The following is a 13582-nucleotide window of genomic DNA, read 5'->3' as shown; positions in this document are numbered from 1 at the left end:
GATTCAAATGATTATTAAAGACAAAACCATCCTATGTTTGGACTCTGCTGAATTCAGATTGTTCAATTAATCTATCAACACTTGTGTGCTATAAAATACTGTTGATACTATAGGCTTTGTATAGGCTGCTAATTTTATTTATCCTTTGGTATGCCTGATACGTTTATGGTTAGAAACCACATGATATTTTTTAATAGTCTTAATTGAGTTAAATCTCAGGACAGAGATGATTTGCTTTATAATTCTTAACACACAAGGAAGCGTTTAACAACTTCTTTAGTCCTGACAACTATCTGAAATGAGGAGGATAAGTTTTACTCATAATTCTTTAAGGATTATCACACCACTCATGTTTTAAAGTCAAATTAATTCAGACGTTTAGCCCCCACTTTTCAAGGACATAAGAAAGTAATTATTGGTCACGTTTTGGGATTTTTGTCCATATTCCCAGAATTTCCAAAAGTCCTCTACAGCAGGCCAGTGTTCCTGGAGCAGAGCTAGGCAAAGCCACAGAATACTTTTGAGCCCTAGGTTTTTGCTTGTTTGGAGCAAGGGAAGGCTGCTCTAAAAATGTTTATACAACATTTGTTTGATGTGCAGCAGGACTGGGACCCTTTTATGCATTCCTGGCTTCGTAATTTTTGCTTTCTGTCTCCAGCTCTGCCGGTAGAAGTGAAGGGTCTGACACATGTACACAATTTCTTCCTCTACCCCTTTGAGGCTTCTTTTCCATAACTTCCCTTTTTTTTTTTTTTGCAAATGGCCTCAATTTGATGAAGGTGTTTTATGGGAAAGGTAGCTCTGGTTTCTTTTTACTTAAAAAAATTTTGTTACACAGCAGTTCTTATTAATTATCCATTTTATTCATATTAGTGTATATATGTCAATCCCGATCTCCCAATACATCCCCCCCCACTTTCCCTGCTTGGTGTCCATATGTTTATTCTCTACATCTGTGTCTTTATTTCTGCCCTGCAAACCGGTTCATCTGTACCATTTTCTAGGTTCCACATATATGCGTTAATATACGATATTTGTTTTTCTCTTTTTGACTTACTTCACTCTGTATGACAGTCTCTAGATCCATCCACGTCTCTACAAATGACCCAATTTCTTTCCTTTTTATGGCTGAGTAATGTTCCATTGTATATATGTACCACATCTTTATCCATTGGTCTGTCGACGGGCATTTAGGTTGCTTCCATGACCTGGCTGTTGTAAATAGTGCTGCAATGAACATTGGGGTGCATGTGTCTTTTTGAATTATGGTTTTCTCTGGGTATATGCCCAGTAGTGGTATTGCTGGATCATATGGTAATTCTATTTTCAGTTTTTTAAGGAACCTCCATACTGTTCTCCATAGTGGCTGTATCAACATAACCTCCCTTTTGTAACAGATTTCACCTGTTCTCTCCTAGATGGGCCTTCTTTTCTGTTGTAATAAGGGGATGTTGACACTACCAGCTTTTTCTTGTTATTTCATCATGTAACAAGCAGTGCTTCTGGAATCCTTGACAGATATAATGAATAGTAAGAGGGAAAAGAAAACAAAATGGAGGAAAAAGGATGGCAATGAAAGTTCAATGAATAAGAAAAAGTCAAAATTTGGGTTAAATAAAAACAGAAAATCAATCAAGGATGGTAGAATGACATTGGAAGTTGCTTTGAATTTCTCTCTGTGGAACTGGCACTTCTGGGCAACCCAGCTCTGTGGTTTCTGGTTTGCACAACTGAATGGATGTAACTGAAAGGATGTATGAATGGCGTTACTATGATTATATAACAGTCTAAGCAGCTCACTGTTGTGTGAAAGTGAACGAGCACTACATTTTACTAAACTGTTAGCCTGCTTTGGCAGCTGTTACACTGTGATAAATGATTGCAGAATTAATTAATTGAAGAGATTATTACTGCTTGGTGGAAATACACTTTAATAGTATAATAATGAGAATTCATTGTGAGTCATTGACCGTCCACCATTCGCTAATGGGAAATTTCTCTCGTAGTATTATAGGTATTGTTTTTTGAAACACATCTCTATTAGACCACGTATTAGAGCTTTATTTGAAGAGGTGCCAATTTTTTATCTTTCCACTGAAGGAGAGGTTGTTATGAAAGGAGTGTCAAGATCTCGCATTTTAAGTTTGCTTTCTTCTCCTTTGAGTATTCTAGTATTTCGTTTTCCCTCAGTAAGTCATCAACTGATTCAGTTAGAGCTGAGTTGAATCTACCAATTCACTGCCATTAAGTTTCTTCATGTGTGTAGAACAACTCCTTATTAAAAAAGCTTGGAAATCAGTTTCTATTGGTAAGAAGGCATTATCTTTCCTTCCTGTAGTTGTTAGAGGAATAAGTATTCCTGTTAAGTGCCGTTCCATCGAGTATGTTTTAAACATTCATATGAGCTCACCTCTATTTCAGAATATCTGGAAGTTATAGCAGGAGGACTTGGTAACTTTCTCTCTTTTATATACTCCTTAATAAAGGGAAGTTGTGGTACGACAAGTGGAATTCTTAAACAATGACCCTGTGAGCTCACTTTGGGTAGTCTGGACAATGAGCCAGGTTCCCCCATCACCCAACAGGAGGGGCTACACTCAAAATTAGTATCCCAGGGCTTCCCTGGTGGCGCAGTGGTTGAGAGTCCGCTTGCCGATGCAGGAGACGCGAGTTCGTGCCCCGGTCCAGGAAGATCCCACATGCTGCGGAGCGGCTGGACCTGTGAGCCGTGGCCGCTGAGCCTGCGCATCCAGAGCCTGTGCTGTGCAACGGGAGAGGCCAGAACAGTGAGAGGCCCGCGTACCGCAAAAAAAAAAAAAAAAAAAAAAAAATTTAGTATCCCAGGGACTGGTGGTCTCCTTTCCTTTGTCACTAGAAGCTGTACCTGAAAACATGGTCTCCAGGTGGTGGGCAGCTTGCTTTCCCCATACAACTCCTGTAAATAGCTGGATCCCCCAAAGATCTAGTGTTTTCCCTCTCAGGAGAGAAGTCCTGGTGGGTTGCGGGGGGGGGGGGGGTCCTTCCCCTGGAATGTGAATGCATGTGCATCAAAGCACCCTGGTCCTCAGTCACTTCTCTGTGGGATGGTCGTAGGATGGGGGACTGAGGTCCTCTCTTTTCAGACCGTCATCTTCTAAGCTGCCTCAGTAAAGCCTGTGCGATTCTGTAAAATGGAAGGAGCCACCTTACAGGACAGAAATCCACTGTATATTGGTTCTTGTCAGTTGTGACATGAGATACTACTTCACTCTTCCAGTTTCTCAGAGGAGAAATTTCCCCTAAACATGCCAGGTCTTTTACTCCACACCAGTCACGGGTGATTGAATTATCTGGCTGGTAGGAGACGGCATTGATCTACATTTACCCGTTGTCAGGAGCTAAGCTATCAATAGTCTTAAATGAAAGGCATTTGGGGTTTCTTTCCCCTTCCCTCTACTCTGGAGGAGAGAAAACAGTGACTTGTGTAAATGTTTTGCTCTACAGACTGAAACTTTCCTGTGGGGAGTCTGTTCCTAGGGCTGGATTTGGAGGGCAGCGAGCTTTCAAGCCTAGTTTGTTCTCACACTTAGTGACAAGGATGGTATTCTGGATTTCCATTTACTTTGTACACTTGTCTTATCTGTCAATGACTCAGAACTGAGGGGAGTAGGATGGCGTTGACTGGGCCTCCTTGGATTCCAACAGCTCCAGCACCTTCTCCAGCAGGGAGCTGTTGCAGGATTGAAGCATTGCCTCCAGTGCTGCTCTTTTGCACAGATGCTCTTTCTGCTGGTTGATGTACTATTAGTTAAAAAGTGATGCTGTAGGGAGAGATTTCAAATTCCAAATGTCTAAAACCGAGCATTTGCATCTGGTGAATTTTAAGATGACAGCCCACTAGAAAAATTTTCCTTCCAGGCTCAATAAACAAGCGAATAGATCTTTTGCAGCTCAGATACTTTGCTCAGCCCCATTCTTACTGTGGCAAAGACATCTATCTGGAAATGGAATAATATTGTCTGTGAAGTATAGTCATAGGTCTTTCATGGTCAGTTAGCTTAGCTGTATCCTGGCTGTTGAGGAGCTCTTAAATGGCTTTAGAAGTCTTTACGGAGGGCTTTCCTGATGACGCAGTCGTTAAGAATCCGCCTGCCAATGCAGGGGACACGGGTTTGAGCCCTGGTCCGGGAAGATCCCATGTGCCGCAGAGCAGCTAAGCCCGTGTGTCACAACTACTGAGTCCGTGCTCTAGAGCCCACGAGCCACAACTACTGAGCCCATGTGTCACAACTACTGAAGCCCACACGCCTAGAGCCTGTGCTCTGCAACAAGAGAAGCCACCGCAGTGAGAAGCCTGCGCACCACAAGGAAGAGTAGGCCCTGCTTGCCGCAACTAGAGAAAGCCCGTGCGCAGCAACGAAGACCCAATGCATCAATAAATAAATTTATTAAAAAAAAGTCTTTATGGAGATAGAGCATAATTTAAAGAAGTAAGCACATAAACTCTAGCATTTACAGGTAATCAAAGTCAAAGTTCTGTTAAACTCTAAACATGCCCTAAAAAAATGATTTAATTACCAAGTTGGTTTGCTGGGCATAGAGAATTCAGGTGGAAGAATCTTAATAGTTTCCTGAAAGATAGATTCTAGATAAGATGACATGTGAGAAATAGATAACTGCTTTAGATTTAAATTCCTTATGAGGCTAATTTTGTAGTCTGAACACAGCTTCTTTGTGCATTGTTAGGTCTTAATGGATAATTATCTGCTTGATGACTATATTCTAAACTTTGGAAGATGTGTTTTGAAGTTAGACTGAACGAATAAACAGGAAAACTTCTGTTTTAAAATTAGAGCAAAAGTATATAATACGTGATTTTAAGCTTAAGCGAATTAAACTATTCTCTTGGTGGCCGAGAGCTATCATTGAGTTCATTTTACTGAAATGCTTTTCATGTAAAACTAAAATCTCTTGATGACAAACTGATGGTTTTCCTTGTAGGTGAATTTGTTATTATATTTGAATATGCTGCTAGAAATCATATTGCCTGTCTAAAGGAAATGTGGATAGATTAAATTTGTCCAGGTTCTCTGTAGAGAATTAGACAAATTTGAGAAAGTGATAGGAGAATAGTAAGGGGAAAGAATCTCTCTCTCTCTCTCTCTCTCTCTGTCTCTCACTCTTTCTCTCTCTTTCTTCTTACTGTCATTTGAGTGCCCCAGGAATTCAGTTAAGCCTTGAGACCTCAAGTTTGTATTACACGATATTATTTATGTCTTTTCTTTCATTTTACCTTTATTTTCTCTTCTCTGATACTCTCATTTCCTTTTCTTCCTAATATCAGTGATTTTTACCCATAGCTCTACTGTGCCACATTACATTTTTCTAGACTGTGACTCCTTGAAGGAATTAGAGTGTGATTGTATCCACTGAACAATGCCTGTACAGGATAGTATCCAATAAGCATTTATTGACTAAATAAACGAGCTATTAGTATGTGAATACATAATAATTTGTTATATGGAAGCCTTCTTTGTAATGTATTCTGTTTTGTAATTTTATATCACAGGAGACTATTTTGCATATATTCTAAAGCAGAACAACTTCATCCTGATATTTCCTCTTCAACAAAATAGGTTTAATTGCAAAATATGCTTCTTTGCAAAGTTCCAGTGATGATTCATTGTTTTTCATTATTGCACTGGCATCTAACTGTACATGCTCCATTGCTCATGCCATCATCACTAATGAAGAAATACTTTCAAACAGTGGGATGGACCACGTGCTTTATCTTGTCAGCCTAACTGGAGACTGTTGGAAGAAATATGATTAGCTGTTTCCTGAAAGTTTACTAGAACTATTTTTTCCCCCTTGTATCTGGGTGTAAAATATGGATACATCCCCTTATTTATAGTACTTTTTAAAGGTTCTGGATAAATATCTTCTACAAGGAGTACAATTTGCATGTCCTGGAAGTGACTCAGCCTAGTATTTTTTTTTTTTTTTTTGAGGTACGCGGGCCTCTCACTGTTGTGGCCTCTCCCACCGTGGAGCACAGGCTCCGGACGCGCAGGCTCAGCGGCCATGGCTCAGGGGCCTAACCGCTCCGTGGCATGTGGGATCTTCCCGGACCCGGGCACGAACCTGTGTCACCTGCATCGGCAGGCGGACTCTCAACCATTGTGCCACCAGGGAAGCCCGGCCTAGTAATTTTTGAAAGGATTCAAATATATCTGTTGAACAAATTAATGAAACAGCAAGCATTAGGATTGGTTACAACCACATAGACGTATGGTTTATCATTTCTGAGAGCAGGGGAATTCAGGGCATGTGACAAGAATGGCATAAAGATACAATGTGACCATGACAGATGTCCAATCTGGAAAGAAAGGGACACAACTACATTCACACTCCACTCCCCCACCTTTGTTAAGCATCCTCTATGTACTATGGTCTATGCCATAGTACATTCTTTGAAGATTCTGTCTTACAGAATTTCATTACCATAACCTTTATGTGAGAAGCCTCAATGATATGAGAAATGCTAAGGAGTATATTTTTTGTCTGAGTTAAGAGCAAGCTAGTTTACAAGTGTTTTCATGTACATAATTATCAGAAGTGATGGACTTTTGTGCTTTGCTTCATTTTCTGTACATCTTCATGAACACATCCAGGAGTATTACTTTCTAGTTTAGGGAAGGCATAATTTAACAGTGGGAAGAAACATTTTGACATTTCAATAAATCCTATTAGAAAACTGACATTTTAGTTTATAAACAAACTTGGGATCTCCAAGTATCTGATTTAACTGAAAAATACTGTATTTGATCTTCTGTCAGGAAAACATGTTGAGAAAATGCCAGATGCATAAAGTTCTGGTGTTTTCTCATTGGACATGTCTTATTACCATGCTATGCTCTGACGTGCATGTAAGTATTCCTGCTCATTCCCAAGGTCTGAAAAATATGGTACACAGAGGATGCCGCTGGGCCAAGAGCCTTTGAGTCTTAAGATGCTTCTATGGGGCAATGCATACCAAGGTAGGTCATGCATGGTCATGCATATTCATGCAGAAATGCTAAATAGTTTCTTCTTATGTATGTGCAGTTTGGGGCATTGCTATTCTTCGCCTAAAATTTCTAATTCCGTATCAAAATAATCTTTTAGTTACAGGATATTTGGAAACTTTATTTTAAAAAGCTTGGCCACTTAAATCAATAATTTAAAGAATTCTGTACTGAAATTCCTTTAAAAATGTATGAAACTTTTCAGCATGAAATTTACATTCCCTTTTTGGAAGGGCTATTTTCCAGTAAATGTAGTCAGTAAACTTATCTATGAAGGCACAAATGTGTACATAAGAACCTAGAAACAGGCTTTCCTGGTGGCACAGTGGTTAAGAATCTGCCTGGCAATGCACAGGTCGCGGGTTCAAGCCCTGGTCCGAGAAGACCCCACATGTGGAGCAACTAAGCCCACATGCCACAACTACTGAGCCTGCTCTCTAGAGTCCGCGAGCCACAGCTACTGAGCCCACCTGCTGCAACTACGGAAGCCCGTGTGCCTAGAGCCCGTGCTCCACAGCAAGAGAAGCCACGGCAATGAGAAGCCCGCGCACCACAATGAATAATAGCCTTCGCTCGCCGCAACTAGAGAAAGCCCGCATGCAGCAACGAAGACCCAATGCAGCCAAAAAAAATAAATAAATTCAATGAATAAATTTTTTTTAAGAAAAAAGGACATAGAAACATCTGGTGAAATGGTTTTTCTGAGAAAAGCCAAAATATAGTGCTTTGAGGCTGGTAAACTATGAGAAATCTCCTTTTGATATGAAATTAAAATGTTTTTGTTGTTACAGGAAAAACATGCCTTCCAAATTTTGTTCTTTAAGTACCCAGTATCTCTTTAAAAAAAAACTTTTTGTGAATTTGTTAAAAACTGGTTAACACTCTGTTTCAATCCCTGTGTCAAAAGCTCTATGAAAATTTTAAGGATTATGTATAATCTAAACTAATAAGCATGATTAAATGTTAACCCAGAAGACTCCTTTATGTTTCACAAGACTAGAGACAAAATATGAGGGGTCTTTTGGTTTTTTGTTTTGTTTTACATTTTTTGCCTCACTGCTTGGCATGTGGCATCTTAGTTCCCCGACTAGGGATCAAACCTGTGCCACCTGACGTGGGAATGTGGAGTCCTAACCACTAGACCGCCAGGGAAGTCCCAAAATATGAGGTTTTTAAAAAACTGATAAAAAGTCTTCATATGTAAAGAAAAATAAAAAATGGTCATTAATGTTGCATGCATAGTAAATATGTATATTGTCAATTGGTAAGTATATCTATATTTAATATCCTTGGGCTTCCCTGGTGGCGCAGTGGTTGAGAGTCTGCCTGCCGATGCAGGGGACATGGGTTCGTGCCCCAGTCCGGGAGGATCCCACATGCTGCGGAGTGGCTGGGCCCGTGAGCCATGGCCGCTGAGCCTGTGCGTCCGGAGCCTGTGCTCCGCAATGGGAGAGGCCACAACAGAGAGAGGCCCACGTACCGCAAAAAAAAAAAAAAAATATATATATATATATATATATATCCTTTAGTATCTAAAATAGCCCCCTTCAAATTTTCTAATTATAAACTATTCAGGGGCAGAATTAAATTCTGGATAAGTAAATTTCTGCACTATCAAATTAACTATACTCGGAAGCAAAAAACTCTGCTCCTTCATCTTTTTTTTCCATTTTCTCTCTTGTTCCCTTTGCCCTTTCTTCTTCCTTTCACCTTTTCCTTTTTTCCCCCCCTTCCTCCCTTTCTCTCCTTCCCTTTTTCCTTTTCACCATCACAGTTGTTATTTGTGTCAATGATTATGTTAGGCGCTGGGGATACCCAGGTGAAAAGATAATATTTCTGTCCTCCAGGAACTCGTGATCCAATGAAAAAGTACTAATCAGGTATTTATAAATCGACATAAGTACTTGACAGTACATAGAAATCAAGGAGAAGAGAGTGAAAGGTGTTAAGGCAATTCTCTTACTTAGGATAACACAGTCTGAAGCTGGAACACTTTGAAAGAGGAGTATAAACTTGTCAAGGGTTTGGGGAGGGGGCGCATAGGGGATTTGGGAAAAGGGAGCACCAGATGTAAAAACTTGGAAACGTGAGATAGTGTAACTTCAAGCAGTTCTTTGGGGTTTCAAACACAGGTAGAGGAGTGTGGGAGATTAGTCTGAGTAGGTAGGCATGGGCTGGATTTTAAAGGGCCTTTTGTTTAGTAAGGGGTTTATACTTTATCCTATAGTATAGGAGTCAGCATACTTTTTCTGCAATAAGCCAGGTAGTAAATATTTTAGTTTTGTAGGCCATACAGTCTCTATAACAAGGACAACTTTGTCATTGTACCATTAAAACAGCCATGGACAATATGTGAATGAACATAGATGCACTTTAAAAACTGAACACTGAAATTTGAATTTCACATAATTTCTACATGTCATGAAATGTAACTGCTTTTTTCCAAACATTAAAACAATGTAAAAACTATTCTTAGCTGACACATTGTACAAAAACAGACTCTATTTCAGATTTAACCCACAGGCTGTAGTTTGCTGACCCCCTACTACAGTAGGTGATGAAACACCACTGAAGAATTTTAATCCAGAAGAATATATGATCCTATCTGTATTCTGGAAAGGTTTCTCCAGTATGGCATTTTTAAAAACCATACTCTGTGGAATCATATTGGAAGTTGCTCTGGGCAAAATGGGTCCCAAGAGCAAGCAATCTTAGGAAACACTTCAATTTGTATCTTCTTCTTAGAGATTCACAAAGCACATTTTAGTGTACTAAGGATCTGAGAAGGGTTGCAGAGAACAACTTGTTTAACTTTGTTTAGTTAACTCAGTGTTAAGTACACTTATTTATGGACACTTCTTTGGAACATGACTTAGGAAATGTTATTTTAATGGCAATTAATGGAGAAGTGAAATAAAGATCATTAAGAGCAATGAAGCAGAAATCCATTGCAAAATTTATGAAAAAATATTGAGGGAATGAACCAGGGAGTAAAGGCAGAGTGTAGAAACTTCATTATTATCAAAGTAACACAAAATCTACAGGAGAAAAGGTGGACAATCTTAAATACTTTTCTGTTAAAATAGGAAAAAAAAACCCATATAAGCTTCTGATATACATAGGCTTCTTATACGCAGTATATAAAAACACCACATTTAGAAAATAAAAACTAATGAACTGAAGAGTGAAGGAATAATTGAGTACTTAAGTTGAGCTCTGGGTGTTCAATTCTTATCTACCAAGTCCAATGGGGTAGAGCCTGTAATTCCCAAGTGGTCAAAGGAAGATGCTTGAGGACCACTTTAATACTATTCCAACATGTAAAAAAGAAAACAGTATGAAAGATGATTTTTTCAAAAAACTGGGTCGTTTTCTAAGCCTATGTCAGTCAGTGCTCCTGGTTGCTAGTAATAAAAATCAACTGGATAATTTAAGTTGAAAGGAAATTTATAAACGTTAGATAGCTCACAGTTTCAGACAAAGGTAGCGAGCCTGGCTTAGAAAACAGGCAGTGACCACAGACAGCAGAAACCACAACCTGGGTCACCTCATAGGACTGATCTCTAAACTTGTCCAATGTCTTCACATTCTTCTCCCAAGATCCAAACTCTTGAGGAAGAATATCAGATATCGAAGTAGCTGAGCCTACTTCCCAGGATTTTGTCCTGGATCCCAGGGATAGACTCTACTTCCTTCCTTAAGCTCCCATGTTAGTGCTGGGATACTCTATCCTACCGGTATTATAACCAACTGAGAATTCTCCACAAATAGGAAAGAAGTTTGTGTTGTCTCTCTTTAGATGATATTCATCTCAAAGACTAAGGGAACTATCTGTAAATATATTTGAAATCTGAAGTGTAATAATTTCATTTATACAGACTAACTGTATTAACTGGGTTACAACACTAATTTAGAGGATAAGTAAGCTAATATGAAAAATATCCAAATATAAATGTGATTTTGTAAAACTTGAGCCTTTGGGATGAAGTAGAATTAGAACAGTTTGGGTTTCAATGAACAGGGTTCAGTGATATTCCCAAATCCTATAGAATTCAACCAGTAACTATCTAAAATCTTTCTAACTTATTTCAACAAAATTTCCTGAAAGCACCTAAGAATTAAGATTTAATTAAGTGCTACATATTTTTCTGTGGATTGAAAAATCTAATATAAAACAAACATGTTTCATGTTCTAGGAATTTAGGAACTTTGACAAAATATTAATGTTTATTGAGATAATTTGAAACTATTTGTGTACCTCCATTTGGTTCCAATATTGTTTAAAAATAATGTACTGTATTAAGAAAGTTTCACCCTGTCTACTGTAAGTTTGTAAGTTAGTGTCATCATTGTTTCTTGAGGTTTTTGTTTTTTCTTCTGACATCTTGGAAGAAAAATTTGAATATAAACTGCCAAAATTAGTAAAATAAGCATCTGAAAATGAAATAGGTGACTGAGCTACCTTCCTTGGAGATTTATTTTAAGATGTAATAAGTAATGATTCAAAACTTAGTAAATTTTTTGCCCTTAACTTTGGCAGTAACTGTTAGTTTCTATTTGTTTCAAAACAAAATTATGAAGTAAAGACAGAATTGGATCAGAGAAGAAGTGTATGGACATGCTGTGTCTTTGCCCACTAACCCTGACATAGCAAGTTAGAAATATGTGAAGCAGCTAATTTAGCAACTGGAAGCTTAGCTGCACGTCAATACAAGAATCATTATCCTTTTGCATCAACCTCTGGTGAACATGCACATCTGTTCCCCACCTCATCTCTAATGTACAACTGTTTAATAGTTTAATATCTAGAAATTTTATGGAATAGAACTATAAGTAATTTTCATGAGCGTGCATTGATATGCCTAAGTTAGTTTTTTTTTAAACATCTTTATTAGAGTATAATTGCTTTACAATGGTGTGTTGCCTTCTGCTGTATAACAAAGTGAATCAGCTATACATATACATATATCCCCATATCTCCTCCCTCTTGCATCTCCCTCCCATCCTCCCTATTCTACCCATCTAGGTGTCACAAAGCACTGAGCTGATCTCCCTGTGCTATGCAGCTGCTTCCCACTAGCCATCTCTTTTACATTTGGTAGTGTATGTATGTCCGTGCCACTATCTCCATTCGTCCAAGCTTACCCTTCCCACTCCCCGTGACCTCAAGTCCATTCTCTACATCTGTGTCTCTATTCCTTTCCTGCCCCTAGGTTCCTCAGAACCATTTTTTTTCTTTTGTTAGATTCCATATATATGTGTTAGCATACAGTATTTGTTTTTCTCCTTTTGACTTACTTAAGTCTGTATGACAGACTCTAGGTCCATCCACCTCACTACAAATAACTCAATTTTGTTTCTTTTTATGGCTGAGTAATATTCCATTGTATATATGTGCCACATCTTCTTTCTCCATTCATCAGTCAATGGACACTTAGGTTGCTTCCATGTCCTGGCTATTGTAAATAGAGCTGCAATGAACATTGTGATACATGACTCTTTGAATTATGGTTTTCTAAGGGTATATTCCCAGTAGTGGGGTTGCTGGGTAGTATGGTAGTTCTACTTCTAGTTTTTTTTTTTTGCAGTACGCAGGCCTCTCACTGCTGTGGCCTGTCCCGTTGCGGAGCACAGGCCCCGGCCGCGCAGGCTCAGTGGCCGTGGCTCACAGGCCCAGCCGCTCCGCGGCATGCGGGACCTTCCCGGACCGGGGCACGAACCCCCGTCCTCTGCATCGGCAGGCGGACTCTCAACCGCTGCGCCACCAGGGAAGCCCTACTTTTAGTTTTTTAAGGAACCTCCATACTGTTCTCCATAGTGGCTGTACCAATTTGCATTCCCACCAACAGTGCAAGAAGGTTCCCTTTTCTCCACACCCTCTCCAGCATGTACTGTTTGTATAGTTTTTGATGATGGCCATGCTGACTGGTGTGAGCTGATACCTCACTGTAGTTTTGATTTGCATTTCTCTAATGATTAGTGATGTTGAGCATCCTTTCATGTGTTTGTTGGCGATATGTATATCTTCTTTGGAGAAATGTCTATTTAGGTCTTCTGCCCATTTTTGGATTGGGTTGTTTGTTTTTTTGATATTGAACTGCATGGGCTGCTTGTATATTTTGGAGATTAACCCTTTGTCAGTTGCTTCATTTGCAAATATTTTCTCCCATTCTGAAGGTTGTCTTATCGTCTTGTTAATGGTTTCCTTTGCTGTGCAAGTGCTTTTAAGTTTCATTAGGTCCCATTTGTTTATTTTTGTTTTTATTTCCCTTTCTCTAGGAGATGGGTCAAAAAGGATCTTGCTGTGATTTATGTCATAGAGAGTTCTGCCTATGTTTTCCTTTAAGAGTTTTATAGTGTCTGGCCTTACATTTAGGTCTTTAATCCATTTTGAGTTTATTTTTGTGTATGGTGTTAGGGAGTGTTCTAATTTCATTCTTTTACATGTAGGTGTCCAGTTTTCCCAGCACCACTTATTGAAGAGGCTGTCTTTTCTCCACTATATATTCTTGCCTCCTTTATCAAAAATGAGGTGA

The sequence above is a fragment of the Lagenorhynchus albirostris genome, chromosome 1 (assembly GCF_949774975.1).
Source record: "Lagenorhynchus albirostris chromosome 1, mLagAlb1.1, whole genome shotgun sequence".
Lineage (NCBI taxonomy): Eukaryota > Metazoa > Chordata > Mammalia > Artiodactyla > Delphinidae > Lagenorhynchus > Lagenorhynchus albirostris.
The sequence above is the reverse complement of the archived record's forward strand: the minus strand, read 5'-3'. Positions refer to the sequence as shown.